Here is a 15337-nt window from a genome sequence, read left to right as displayed (position 1 = left end):
CCCCTCTCTCCTCGCTGTTGCACACGTGAAACTGAGATTGAGGTCAGACCCCAATCTTCTAGCTCCCTCCCTCTCCACCTCATTCTCCGGCCTAACGAGTTCTTGGAAACACAGTTTCAACTCTCTCCATTCCTAACTCAAGGCCATTTAGGAAACTGCCCCTAAAGTCAGCTCCAGCTGGGTCATAATCAGGAAGGCTGCGCCAGAGCTCACGGCCCAGTGAGGTGTCAGCTGGTGGATGTGATAATGTCAAGACCCTGTCATGGAGCCTCGACCCCAGCCGTCTGGAAGACGTGACACTATACGTCTCATGTCTGCAGTCCATGGATCAGTCAAATGAGGTGACACAGGTGTCGAGTTAACCATGATGCTATCATGTCCAAAGCCATGATGCAGTACTTCTAACGCCACAGAGTTTGCTGTGGATAAAAAGGACGCGTCCGTGTATGACACACACAGAAATACACACACTGCCGAGGGGCGATTTTTGAACAGTTCTTTGCATGCTTGAGCGTGCAGCGTCCTTCCGGGTCGGGTGGGTGTGTATGTATGTATATGTATGTGGACACCTGCTCGTCAAACATCTCATTCTAAAATCATGGGCAATAATATGGAGTTGGTCCCCCCTTTGCTGCTATAACAGCCTCCACTCTTCTGCAAAGGCTTTCCACTAGATGTTGGAACATTTCTGTAGGGACTTGCTTCCATTCAGCCACAAGAGCATTAGTGAGGTCAGGCACTGACGTTGGGCGATTAGGCCTGGCTTGCAGTAGGCGTTCCAATTCATCCCAAAGGTGGTTCGATGGGGTTGAGGTCAGGGCTATGCCCAGGCCAGTCAAGTTTTTCCACACCGATCGACAAACCATTTCTGTATTGACCTCGCTTTGTGCACAGGGGCATTGTCATGCTGAAACAGGAAAGGGCCTTCCCCAAACTATTGCCAAAGTTGGAAGCACAGAATTGTCTAGAATGTCATTGTATGCGGTTGTGTTAAGATTTCCATTCACTGGAACTAAGGGGCCTAGCCCGAACCATGAAAAACAGCCCCAGACCATTATTCCTCCTCCACCAAACTTTACAGTTTGCACTATGCATAGAGGCAGGTAGCGTTCTCCTGGCATCCACCAAACCCAGATTTGTCCGTCGGACTGCCAGGTGGTGAAGAGTGATTCATTACTCCAGAAAACGCGTTTCCACTGCTCCAGAATCCAATGGCGGCGAGCTTTACACCACTCCATGGCTGCTCGGCCATGGAAACTTATTTCATGAAGCTCCCAACAAACAGTTCTTGTGCTGATGTTGCTTCCAGAGGCAGTTTGGAACTCAGTTGTGATTGTTTCAACCAAGGATATGATTTCTACACGCTGTGCGCTTCAGCACTCAATGGTCCCGTTCTGTGAGCTTGTGTAGCCTACCACTTTGCGGCTGAACCGTTGTTGCTCCTAGACGTTTCCAGCTCTAGCAGGGCCGAAATTTCACAAACTGACTTGTTGGAAAGGTGTCATCCTATGACGGTGCCACGTTGAAAGTCAGATTTTACACACCTGTCAGCAACGGGTGTGGCTGAAATAGCTGAAACCACTCATTTGAAGGCATGTCCACATACTTTTGAACAACAGCCGTGTCTTTGTGAGATGCAGAGTAGGTGAACGGATGATCTCCGTATGTGTGGTTCCCACCGTGAAGCACGGAAGAGGAGGTGTGATGGTGTGCAGGTGTTCTAAAACTTTTGACCGGTAGTATATATACAGTACCAGTGAAAAGTTTGGACACACCTACTCATTCAACGTTTTTTTTTTTTTTTTTTTTTTTTTTTTTACAATTTTCTACATTGTAGAATAATAGTGAAGACATCAAAACAATGAAATAACACATGAAATCATGTAGTAACAAAAAAAGTGTTAAACAAATCAAAATATATTTTAGATTCTTCAAAGTAGCTGTGGCCCATCGGATGGGGCCACAGTGTCTCCTGACCCCTCCTGTCTCAGCCTCCAGTATTTATGCTGCAGTAGTTTATGTGTCGGGGGGCTAGGGTCAGTCTGTCACATCTGGAGTATTTCTCTTGTCTTTTCCGATGTCCTGTGTGAATTTAAATATGCTCTCTCTAATTCTCTCTCTCTTTCTCTCTTTCTTTCTTTCTTTCTTTCTTTCTTTCTCTCTCTCTCTCTCGGAGGACCTGAGCCCTAGGACCATGCCTCAGGACTACCTGGCTTGATGACTCCTTGCTGTCCCCAGTTCACCTGGCCGTGCTGCTGTTCCAGTTCCAACTGTTCTGCCTGCAGCTATGGAGCCCTGACCTGTTCACCGGACGTGCTACCTGTCCCAGACCTGCTGTTTTCAACTCTCTAGAGACAGCAGGAGCGGTAGAGATACTCTCAAAGATCGGCTATGAAAAAGCCAACTGACACTTACTCTTGTGTTACTGACTTGTTGCACCCTCGACAACTACTATGATTATTATTATTTGACAATGCTGGTCATTTATGAACATTTGAACATCTTGGCCATGTTCTGTTATAATCGCCACCCGGCACAGGCAGAAGAGGACTGGCCACCCCTCATAGCCTGGTTCCTCTCTAGGTTTCTTCCTAGGTTTTGGCCTTTCTAGGGAGTTTTTCCTAGCCACCGTGCTTCTACACCTGCATTGCTTGCTGTTTGGGGTTTTAGGCTGGGTTTCTGTACAGCACTTTGAGATATCAGCTGATGTAAGAAGGGCTATATAAATAAATTTGATTTGATTTGATGAAATGAGTTGCAAAATGAATAGGAAATAGACGTTGACAAGGTTATAAATAATGATTTTTAATTGAAATAATAATTGTTTCATTCAAACTTTGCTTTCCTCAAAGAATCCTCCATTTGCAGCAATTACAGCCCTGCAGACGTTTGGCATTCTAGTTGTCAATTTGTTGAAGTAATCTGAAGAGATTTCCCCCCGTGCTTCCTGAAGCACCTCCCACAAATTGGATTGGCTTGATGGGCACTTCGTACGTACCATACGGTCAAGCTGCTCCCACAACAGCTCAATAGGGTTGAGATCCGGTGACTGTGCTGGCCACCATTATAAGCAGAATACCAGCTGACTGCTTCTTCCCTAAATAGTTCTTGCATAGTTTGGAGCTGTGCTTTGGGTCATTGCCCTGTTGTAGGCGGAAACTGGCTCCAATTAAGCGCCGTCCACAGGGTATGGCATGGCGTTGCAAAATGGAGTGATAGCCTTCCTTCTTCAAGATCCCTTTTACTCTGTACAAATCTCCCACTTTACCACCACCAAAGCACCCCCTGACCTTCACATTGCCTCCACCATGCTTGACAGATGGCGTCAAGCACTCCTCCAGCATCTTTTCATTTTTTCTGCGTCTCACGAATGTTCTTCTTTGTGATCCGAAGACCTCAAACTTAGATTTGTCTGTCCATAACACTTTTTCCAATCTTCCTCTGTCTGTGTTCTTTTGCCCATCTTCATTTTTTAGTTTTATTGGGTAGTCTGAGATATGGCTTTTTCTTTGCAACTCTGCCTAGAAGGCCAGCATCCCGGTGTTGCCTCTTCACTGTTGACGCTGAGACTGGTGTTTTGCGGGTACTATTTAATGAAGCTGCCAGTTGAGGACTTGTGAGGCATCTGTTTCTCAAACTAGACACTAATGTACTTGTCCTCTTGCTCAGTTGTGCACCGGGGCCTCCCACTCCTCTTTCTATTCTGGTTAGAGCCAGTTTGCACTGTTCTGTGAAGGGAGTAGTACACAACGTTGTACGAGATCTTCAGTTTCTTGGCAATTTCTCGCATGGAATAGCCTTCATTTCTCAGAACAAGAATAGACTGACGAGTTTCAGAAGAAAGTCCCGAGTGGCTCAGTTGGTAGAGCATGGTGTTTGCAACGCCAGGGTTGTGGGTTCGTTTCCCATGGGGGACCAGTACGGAGAAAAAAATGTATGAAATGTATGCATTCACTACTGTAACTCGCTCTGGATAAGCGCGTCTGCTAAATGACTAAAATGTAAAATGTAAAGTCTTTGTTTCTGGCCATTATGAGCCTTGAATCGAACCCACAAATGCTGATGCTGCAAATACCCAACTAGTCTAAAGGAAACCAGTTTTATTGCTTCATTAATCAACAAGAGTTTTCAGCTGTGCTAACATAATTGCAAAAGGGTTTTCTAATGATCAATTAGCCTTTTAAAATGAGAAACTTGGATTAGCTAACACAACGTGCCACTGGAACACAGGAGTGATGGTTGCTGATAATGAGCCTCTGTTCGCCTATGTAGATATTCCATAAAAAAATCTGCCGTTTCCAGCTTCAATAGTCATTTACAACATTAACAATGTCTACACTGTATTTCTGATCAATTTGATGCTATTTTAAGAGACAAAAACAAGGACATTTCTAACTGATCCCAAACTTTGGAACGGTAGTGTATATATGCACACACACATACACACACTTGTTCCCAGTGTAGAAGGTACCGAGGGGGATCTTTCTCTTTCGGCAAGACAAAATCAGGTTAATTGGTTAGGCTTGATTAGGCAGGCACAGGAGCACACACACGCACACACACACAACAGGAGTAGTGAGACCTTCTCTGTCGGCGGGGAGGTGAGAGGAGCAGTCTAAAAACACCCCCACTCAGTCTTAATGAGCATGTGCTGCATGTGGCAGCATACACAGGCCGAGTCCCAAATGGCATCTTATTTCCTACATAGTGCGCTATGGGCCCTGGTCAAACGTAGTGCTCTTTGTAGGGAGTGGGGTGCCAATTGGGACACAGCCATAGAGTACAGGGGAAGAAACCGCCCTACCACCCTTCACAGACTATTACTGTATTGTTGTCGTCAGGCAGGCAGCTGCAACACTAAGCCAAGACTATTACCCATACACCCTGTATCCTTATGGACACCATGTCAGATAACCTCATTAAACCAGGCAGGGAATGTAATATGCACAATGCTGTGTAACACAAACACCTGGCTAGGCTCTTGGCGTCCTTCACTGCTAGGCCTATACTTTGACATGAAAGTGATGCAATGACTGAGGCTGCTGTCATGGTTTCTGGACTTCTAATTTCAAGAGACATCCTGGTCAAATCAAATATTCTGATGTTCATTCTGACCATATGGGTGTAGCCAAGGGCATTTAAATTCACTCAGTGTTACATATTCAGCCGGCAGTGCCTGCCTCTTTACAGATGGGCTGGGCCCGCAGGACTAAAATATGCATCTCTATGGCTGGGCCTGCTGCTAGTACAAGGTTGGTGTGAACTGGATCCCACACACTCATTGAAGACTTCCAAAAAAGGTACATCATCACACAGAAAACAACCATTTCTCATTAGAAGTGAGGAGGATAGCAGGCCTGGCCATATGTGCAGGCATATTCACATTCACAGCAGTGAGAAAGGCTTATTTTGGTGGTTCCAAGATTAGAAGTGTTTCTCTAGAGGAAGGTGGGTAACCATGGAGAAGAGGCTTTGCATGCTGTGTCTCTATTTTGTTTCGGAGAGAGGCATGTTAATGTTTGTGCTTCTGTTCTTTCTAAAACATTACAGGCATGTTTAAATGTTTGTTTTTTGGTGTGCGCACGTGTGTGTGTGTGTGTGTGTGTGTGTGTGTGTGTGTGTGTGTGTGTGTGTGTGTGTGTGTGTGTGTGTGCGTGCGTGCGGTGGTGGGCTGGGACGTCTCTTCCTGATAGGAAGTTTAATGTTTGACTGGTATTTGAGTGAAAGCAGCTTACAGGAGCAGTAATGTGAGCAACAGAGGGCCTAGCCATCAACAGTATTAATCCTTGCAACCAGACACATATGTTCACACACACACAATTCATTATACAGAATACATACCAATGACGATGACTGACTCAAACTCAGAAACATTCCTCTTTCATGTACCTCTGATAGAATGAATAATTGAATATAAGTCCTCTCTAGTGATCTCTTTTATTTTCCAGAGGATTTGAGGTCAGTGGTTTAAGGCACTTCTGGGAGTAGTTACAGTAGCTTCCATGACAACCCTCTGCTTTCTACTTCATTGGTTCCTTCCTACAGACACCTGTTGGCCTGAACCACTACCCACTGTCCATATGCCCTGTTAGCTTTTACCACAGAGTGCACATTTACTCACTCACTCACCTCACTCACTCACCTCACTCACTCGAAGGGTATGACAAGAAATTGGTCAAACAAAGCAATCGCTGATAAGAGGATGGGTGAGATGGTTTACACACGTGCTGGTGGGTTATGTACCCTCTGACGTTTGCTTTCTTGTAAGTGTGTGTGTGTGTGTGTGTGTGTCTCTCTCTCTCTCTCTCTCGGTTTTATGACAAATGTCCAATCCGCTTTGAGGTAACAATATCAAACGACACAAGTACAAGCCTATGACATATAGGTAACTGCCAAAATAAAGGGAACACTTGAGAAAAATGAGGGATACAAAGTATATTGAAAGCAGGTGCTTCCAAACAGGTGTGGTTTACAAGTTAACTAATTGCTTAATTAACAAGTTAATTAGCATCCCATCATGTTTCGGGTCATCTATAAAAATACTGGGCAGGCCCAGTTGCCCATTATTTTGCCTACCAAGGCTATGTCCCCATAGAATGACAATGCCTTCATCCACAGGGCACGAGTGGTCACTGAATGGTTTGATGAGCATGAAAACGATGTAAACCACATGCCATGGCCGTCTCAGTTACCAGATCTCGAGCCAATTTAACACAGCGTTTTCCACCACCATCAACAAAACACCAACTTATGGAATTTCTCGTGGAAGAATGGTGTTGCATCCTTCCAATAGAGTTCCAGACACTTGTAGAATCTATGACAAGGTGTATTGAAGCTGTTCTGGTTTGTGGTGGCCCAACGCCCTATTAAGATGCTTTACGTTGGTGTTTCCTTTATTTTGGCAGTTACCTGAATGTTGGTGGGTTAGGCACGCTCTGTAGCTGTGTGTGTGTGTGTGTGTGTGTGTGTGTGTGTGTGTGTGTGTGTGTGTGTGTGTGTGTGCGCGCGTTCTGGGAGTAGTTACAGCTACAGCAGCTTCCAGGTAATGTCACCTGTCAGAGAGACTGAGACAGCGTCACACATTATGACAACCCTCTGCTTTCCACTTCATTGGTTCCTTCCTACAGACACCGGTTGGCCTGAACCATTACCCACTATCCATAGCTTTTACCACGGAGTGGATATTTACACACACATGCACACACACACACACACACACACACACACTCTGTGTATTTGTCAAACAAACCAATCGCTGATAAGAGGATGGGTGAGACTGTTCACACACGTTGGTGGGTTATGTACCCTCTGATGTTTGAGTTCCTGTAAGTATGTGTGTGTGTGTGTCTGTTTGATGACAAAAGGTCCAATCTCCTTCGAGGTAACAATATCAAACAACACAATAACAAGCCAATGACCTTATTTGACTCTACAGCTGTCGGATTTCCTCACAAAGTTGTATTTCTAAGTTGCTGAGCGGGACATTTGTTTTAACTAAGAGGGTTAAATGCACTAAATGATTCAGGAGGAAAGGAGATAGAAAAAGGGTATGAAAGTAGAGCTTCTAAAAGAGAGATGAAGAAAATAGAGGGGTGTTAGGCAGCAAAGCCAGAATTAAGTGAGAAATACATTCTAACTTCTGCAGCGTAACCAAGGCAACCCCATAACAAACATCAGGAAGGCCTATTCAAGTCTTTTAGGGCTGGTTGTGTACATTTAACAGACAGACCCAAAATGAGCAGGAGAAAGAACACACTTGTTAGGTGCGGAGGATGTGAAGAAGACAGAAGGTGGGAAAACGACAGAGGAGTGAAAAGGTGACAAACGGGTGCATGTAGAGCGGCATCACAAGTGAGTCAATGAGAGAGGACACGTTGGAGAAGTGTAAAAAAAACAAAAATCACTTGGCAAACAACCCATTTAGTGTCTATTTGGACATCACAGTACAGGATCAAACTCTACTCAGAAGACTTAGGTACTTGGCTCATTTCTTCAAGGCTGGGAGAGACGTAATATCAAATATGGATATAAAATGAGGACTTCTTCAATGTATGTGCATGAAGCGCGCACACACAAACACACACAGAAATAAAGAGACTAATGAATCTTTGGGGAGACGATAGCTCAGTACTGTCATATTTATGGCAGCTTAAACTTCTTGTTGTTGTTAGATGACAAACCTCTTTCCCTCTGCTAATGTCTTGAGCATGAGGTAACTTATGTTTCCCCCAACATCACTGGCATTTAGTTTCCCTTGATTTGACATTAAAACAAAAAAAAAGGTCAACATTTGAATAGATGCTGAAATGCTATTCAATATTCAAGACGTGAAACGACAGCAAATGATGCCCATTAATTACCATACATTTACCACCAACCAGACACAAATCAGTGTGTTTCTGCTCGTTGAACTGGAACCAAAATAACAGGAAGTGGTGCTGTGTTGCTCAGTTGGTGGAGCGTGGTGCTTGCAACACCATGATCGTGAGTCGATTCCCACTGTGGCCACCCATATGATTAGGAATGCACGTATGACTAAGTCGCTTTGGATAAAAACCACCTGCCCTATAGCAAATATCATATACTGTATTATAGAAGGAACAAGTGTCCGACTCAGTACATCTTCCACAAAACAAGTGTAAAGTGGTAGAAAAATCCCCAGGTAATCACAACGGCTTGTTCTGCTCTCTTTCCACCCAGAGCTCTAACTAGAACACATTTTAACTAGTGGGCCTGGTAATGTAAAACAGACAGTGAAAGTGTTTTTCCAGGACAGAACACCAGTCTCCCCTCTGGTACACAGAAGAAACAGCTTCCACATCCTGACAAATTGGTCCTCACAGAACACTGAGCAACATCAAAGCAAATTACACTGAGGAAACAATATCGCTTTGTTTCAGACAACTTGGCCCGCTGCCAGATATAGCCTGTAGCTGACAGAGTGTGTGTGTGTGTGTGTGTGTGTGTGTGTGTGTGTGTGTGTGTGTGTGTGTGGTTGTGTACAAGCATTTGAGCGTGTGTGCGTTCTGCCGCATGGGCATGTTCTGTCGTGTGTGCATGCTGTTATGTACACGCGGAGACAGTGAGCTAAAGAGCTCGTTCCGGGATGCTCTCTCCTCATTTACTGACAGGCCACACTAGGAGCTTTGAAGAGCTCTGCTCTGTCTCGGTCTGTATGAGGAACAATCCCAAAGTCTCAACAATTAAATAATGAAGGGGCTGTAGCATGTTGGTAGGAGGACGGACTCCCCAACTTTCCATAGTATGTAGTAATACCTTGGCAACATGTTCCATAAAAAAAAAAACAGACCGTCCCCAATCAGTCCTTCTGGGGCAATAGTTATTAACACACACACCACCACATTGTCTCTCCTTTACGGTGCCTCAAAGGTGGGTGTAGCACCCAATCAGATTGAGGAATTATTTTAAAAAAAATGTTTAATGCTCTTTCCCTTGTTAGTGTTCCAAAGGGGACATTATATATTTTTACCTAAACATGCAAACACCATCAGATGGACTGAATAGCAAGCAATCCACGGGAATGACATTCACTCTCATGGGATTAGAGGTCATAAATAACTAACTGAAAAGCCACACCCCCCATTATTACCCCATAGAGGCATATGGCACTGTGCTTCTATGGACACACACACACACACACACACACACACACACACACACACACACACACACACACACACACACACACACACATACATACATACACACTGCCTACTTTGTTTGTTCATTTAGCAAACAAGATAGCTCATAATCCAGTGCCGATGTCACAGTGAACACACCTATATTTTAGCTCTAATTAGCTTTAAAAATGAAAACATCTCTCTCAGCATCATGGAAATGTTGAAAAGCATCAGATTAGCTATAAAACTGGTCATTTTGCTCTCTGCCCCATGACAAAATGTTTAGAGTTGCAGGTAATTAGCTTTAAAAACAGCAACATTTTCTCTCCGCCTCATGGCAAAATGTGTAGAATAGCATGAGATTAGCTATACAACTGCAACATTTTTCTCTTTGCCCTATGGCAAAATGTGTAGAGTTGCAAGAAGTTAATTACCCACATTTCTGGAGGCCCACCCACCAGTGAATTTCTGGCTACGCTACTGCCGTGTAGGCTAATGGTTTCCTAGAAAACGTCACCGAAGGCTAATTTTGCTGTTTAAGGGAGATGTTAAAGCATACAGTATATGCATGGTGACAAGACTTTCAGCCAAGTGTCTGACGGTCACTTGTCAACTGGTGAAGGATAGAGAAGACAAAGTTATGCAAAGGTTGTGTGTGTGTGTGTGTGCGCGCGCGAAAGCCACGCCTCATATGATCCCCTATTTCCAATACAGTGCTCCACTTCTTATACAGTGAATACAGTCATTTGCTATTTGCACACAGTCTTCTGTATGACACAAACGAGAATATATCCTGGTTGTGATTGCAGGACGGGGTGTTAGGTAAGTGTTCTGTTGATCTAGCTGCAGGCCAATCAGAGCAGTGGGGTGCTGCCATTAAGAGAGGAGAACATAGAAACCCAGCTGGGATTGCATCATCACATAACAGTTCTCCTGTTCATCTCTTCATCCATCCAGAGATGACAGAGGGGAAAGGAGAGAGAGAGAGATATGGTTGCAAAAGAAGGAGAGGATCATGGAGAGTGAGTGACGGAGAGAAGGAACAAGAGAGAGTGTGTGAACGAGAAAAGAAAAAGGAGAAAGATACAGAGTCGTGACAGCTGCTGTCACCGCAGACGGCATGCGCTGTAGAATAGCACCTTTTCACACATTCTGTCTGTTCCTCTCACCTTTTCTATCCCTCCCTCCCTGCCTTGCTCTCTCTCTCTCTGCATGTCCTCATGTCTCCTGTGGTTCTCATGACACACGCAGACACAGGCGGTCAGATAGACTCACAGACACACACTCACTCCCAGGCCGAGGGGCCATCTGCTCCCGAGTCACCTCTGATCACGTCTATCCCACTCTCCATCCTTTAATTCTCCGCCTATTCCCCTCTCATCTTCCTCTCGTGTCTCCAGATCCTCGCATCTGCTCTCTCAGAGTTCAGATCAGTAAGAGACAGGTCTAGGAATGATGCTGGTAATGGCTGGCTGACATTTCAGGACTGTGATTCTAGACCATTAACAGGCTCTGGGTTTGGATAGAAGCTGATGAAATGTCAATTTCTTGATTGTGCTAATGAACTCCAATGATAAAACTAATCGACAGGTACAACGGGAGAGGGCTGCAAGCACGTCTTCCTGTTGCGCTGACAGTGTACTTGTTTATGCCTTTTAATACAGAGGTTTCGTACCAGTTCCCAGTGTAACCACAGCAGAAAGACAGAGTTAAGGTGCAACCAGCGTGAAACTAGCTTTCGTCTTCTCGGTTTCTGGTGATTATATAACAACTATAAATAAGTCGAGTACTGTGCTGAGACACAGGCAACTAAATAGACATAATAATAAAGATGTTTGAGGGAGAGAGTTGGACGGATGACTGAACATAAACGCTTCTTCCAACCTATCCCCCCCCCCCATCTTTACCCACGGCAACAGAAGCAGAAGAGCACCTTTTTTAGCATTTTCCGAGTGAGCTACGTGAGAAAAACAAGTTGACACTGACTTCCTTCAGGTTTAGCTGGAGGGATACACAGTCAAAGCCCATTTGTAGCATCAGACGCGACACTTCAGTAACATCAGAAGGGATTTAGATTAGGACTATTCAACTGGGCCTCCATGACCACAGCTCTGCTATTTTTCATCTGGCCCCTGTAATCAGGTACTGATTCAGACCTGGGGACACCAGGTGAGTGGGCCTCTCTGGGCAATCAATGATAATACATCTATGGGGATTTAACGATAATACATCTATATAATAGCATCTAGTATGATTAGGCTCTGATCTAGACAATACACTACTAAAAGCGTAGGTAGGTAATTGTGTGTGTGTGTGTGTGTGTGTGTGTGTGTGTGTGTGTGTGTGTGTGTGTGTGTGTGTGTGTGAGAGTTATATTTACATTTACATTTCATTTACATTTCAGTCATTTAGCAGACGCTCTTATCCAGAGCGACTTACAGTAGTGAATGCATACATTTCATACATTTTTATTTCCTGTACTGACCCCCTGTGGGAATCGAACCCACAACCCTGGCGTTGCAAACACCACGCTCTACCAACTGAGCTACAGGAAAGGCCCCAAAAAATAATTGAACTCTGGGTCTGTATTTCCTCGTTCCTCAAAATGAGACTCAGTGTGGGGGTGTTCGTGCCAGGAGTCTCACACACACACACACACAAAACTAATGAAGGGGAATTACAACCTACACAGATGCATGTTAACATGGTAAAAATGTATGACCTGGACTGTGCACGTTGGTAGCCTAGGGCAAGTTAGCTCTAATGAAGGAGAGGTGGTTACTCATCTATACCGATTAGCCCTTATAGAGACCTGAGATACTGTGCATAGCCTCAACCTACACACAGACACACTTCTATCTTTATCACAGTGGGCCGAACAGAACGTGGCCCATTACAGACTACGGAAGACAGACACAGGCCCAGATTATCCTGTTCTGTTCTCACCTGGGCTTCACAGGCACAGTTCTTTATTATGGTCAAAATCATTCCATTCTCGTCCCCGGGTGAGACTGAGCAGACTGCCTATAAGCATCCCCCCTAATCTCTTCACTCCTGACCTCCTCTCATCCCCCCCCCCCCCCCCCCCCAGAGTCTCTGAAACAGGACACCATCCCCCTGAGAATACAGCTTTCTGGGTCACGATGACAACGGACAGGATGTACACACTCTGCTCTCTCTCTGTGTGTGTGTGTGTGTGTGTGTGTGTGTGTGTGTGTGTGTGTGAGAGAGTGAGAGAGTGAGAGAGTGAGAGAGTGAGAGAGTGAGAGAGTGAGAGAGTGAGAGAGAGAGAGAGAGAGAGAATGAGGTAGCGAGACACACTACAGTTCAGAGAAAGTTTGTAATGAATAAGAAACTCACTTCAGATTAAAGATGAGGAGATTAAGCATTTAAAACTCTCTCTACCTCCATCCCTCCCACACTCGCGTGCTCTTTCAAGCTGCCCATCTCTCTCTCCCACTCTTGTCTGAGCTACAGTTTTGAGAACTCTGTCTGCCTGTCTGTCTGCCTGTCTGTCTGCTGTACTGCATAAGTAAATCTCTCACAGAGAGAGAGAGAGACCTGCTGCTTGTCTGATAACAATCTGACCTTGACACGTTCACCTTGAATCCCCCTCCATCCTCCTCTGTCAGCTATTCTTCCCTCTTCTCTGGTGAATAACAAGTAGAGCACTTTACTACATTCTCAACATCAAACCATAATAACGCTTGAGGTATTAAACAAATTACCACGTGCGGGGAATGTAACAGTACAAAGGAAAAAAACTGGAAGCAGAGCTTGACTGTTTCAAGGGCACCCACTGCACGGCACACACACACACACAGACAGACAGACACACACACGTTCCTAACTTCCTACTCCTTCAGAATAATACCTCCGCAGAACTATATCAGTCACCGACGCACAGGTACTCAAGCAGTTGGAGGTGGCTGTTCTCCATTCCTGTCAGCATCGGTCTACTGTAACCGCTATATAGTGCACTACTGTTGACCATATATAGGGAATAGGGTGACATTTGCAACGCAGCCTTAGTCTTTTATCTGAGCTGCCTTGATAAGAACCAGGGACTACACAATATAGCGTGCCACAGTGATGCTCTGACCAAGCAGACACACATCTACGTGCCTCACTCTCCAATTGCCAAGCCAGGCCTGAAATCGCAGAAGTCAATATAAATATTAGATGATTTATTAAGCAGTAAAAACAAAAAGACAAAACAGAAAGTCCTTGAGGGTTTGACTATTCTCCAGAAGAGTTTTCATCTCTAGTATAGGCAGGAAGGAGGAAGGATGGGTGAATGGATGGATGGGTGGAGGAACAGGGTCTAAATTTGTCAGGCAAAAAGCTGTGTTCCCCTCGGGAGGTTTAGTAGAAGAAAAATGAAAGGAACAAGAGAATAGTGTTTATATGGCTAGGACGAAACAAAATAGGGCAATAATTGGAGGACTATAAATAAATGTTTCATGAAATGTTTACACACACACACACACACACACACACACACAGGTGAGAGGCCACGAGGAATCATGATAGGACTAGAAAAGTAGAAACCTCAATTTCCCTGGATTTCAGAGCATCCGGCAATAGGAGTCAGTTTGTTTGGCCTTGCAACACGATCACATTCCAGATCACGATGTAAAACATTTTTACGTAATAAATAGTTTTGAAAGTAACCCTCCTAAAAGCAACCTTTTTCATTTCTATATGTACTAGACAGCTAAGTGTTTGTTTCTTGGGCTTCAGGAATGTGACTTCAGGAAAGTGCCACAGGACTTGAAAAATAAACAATTCAACTGATTGAAAGTATATGGGGGATATCGGTGAACAAATCCCATGGTCAAGGCTACGACGGTGCCAGTGCAATGAGTAGAGCTTACTCAGGTGTTCAAAAGCTCTTATCAGACCGAGAGCCTGATGCTTCTTATGTAGTTCTTTATGAGTTTTAGTTTAGAAAACTATCTCTCCGCAGAAGCAACAGTTACAGGGAGGGTAAAAACAGCTTGATTGCCGTAGCAACGTCAGGGAAACTTGGCAGAAGGGAGGAGTGCTTCAAATACAGCAGTTCTCTAACATTTTTAATTGAGCCTCTCATTCTCCTTAATTTCCGGCCTCAACACGTTATGGAAAGAGATTAACTGTATAGGAAGCTCTGGGGACAGGTCGTCTGGATTCTGGACAACCAATAAATTGCCATATGCAAACAGATGGTCATATTTAGCGGACAACAGTTCTTGAGGGCTTGAACAGAAAAGGAAAGGGTGATACATATTCAGTTGTACAACTGAATGCCTTCAACTGAAATGTGTCTTCCGCATTTAACCCAACCCCTCTGAATCAGAGAGGTGCAGGTGCTGTCTTAATCGACATCCACGTCTTCGGCGCCCGGGGAACAGTGGGTTAACTGCCTTGCTCAGGGGCACAACGACAGATTTTTACCTTGTCAGATCGGGGATTCAATCCAGCAACCTTCTGGTTACTGGCCCAACGCTCTAACCACTAAAAAGTGGTTAGTGATTTTCGTTCATACTGGTGAACCGGAGTTTGAGTTGTGTGGTTGCAATATCAACAGTCCCTGATCTCTGGTATATCTTTGCATGCATCAAAATGAGTTTAAATGGTGTGAAGCGCAATGGACATATAATGCACAATGTCTCAGGAAAGACTGTCTGGGTTGGCAATACTCGGTATAGTATGGA

At 44.6% G+C, this 15337-nt stretch overlaps 1 protein-coding gene across 2 annotated transcripts in view; it reads right to left on the bottom strand.

The window, feature by feature from the left end:
* The window catches only part of LOC115180419 (conserved oligomeric Golgi complex subunit 5), a 96947-nt gene that overhangs the window by 37201 nt on the left and 44409 nt on the right, over positions 1 to 15337 (bottom strand). The window lies entirely within an intron of this gene.

This window comes from Salmo trutta, chromosome 40 (genome assembly GCF_901001165.1).
Source record: "Salmo trutta chromosome 40, fSalTru1.1, whole genome shotgun sequence".
NCBI lineage: Eukaryota > Metazoa > Chordata > Actinopteri > Salmoniformes > Salmonidae > Salmo > Salmo trutta.
Note: the sequence above shows the minus strand (reverse complement) of the source record. Positions and strands in the feature narration are given on the sequence as shown.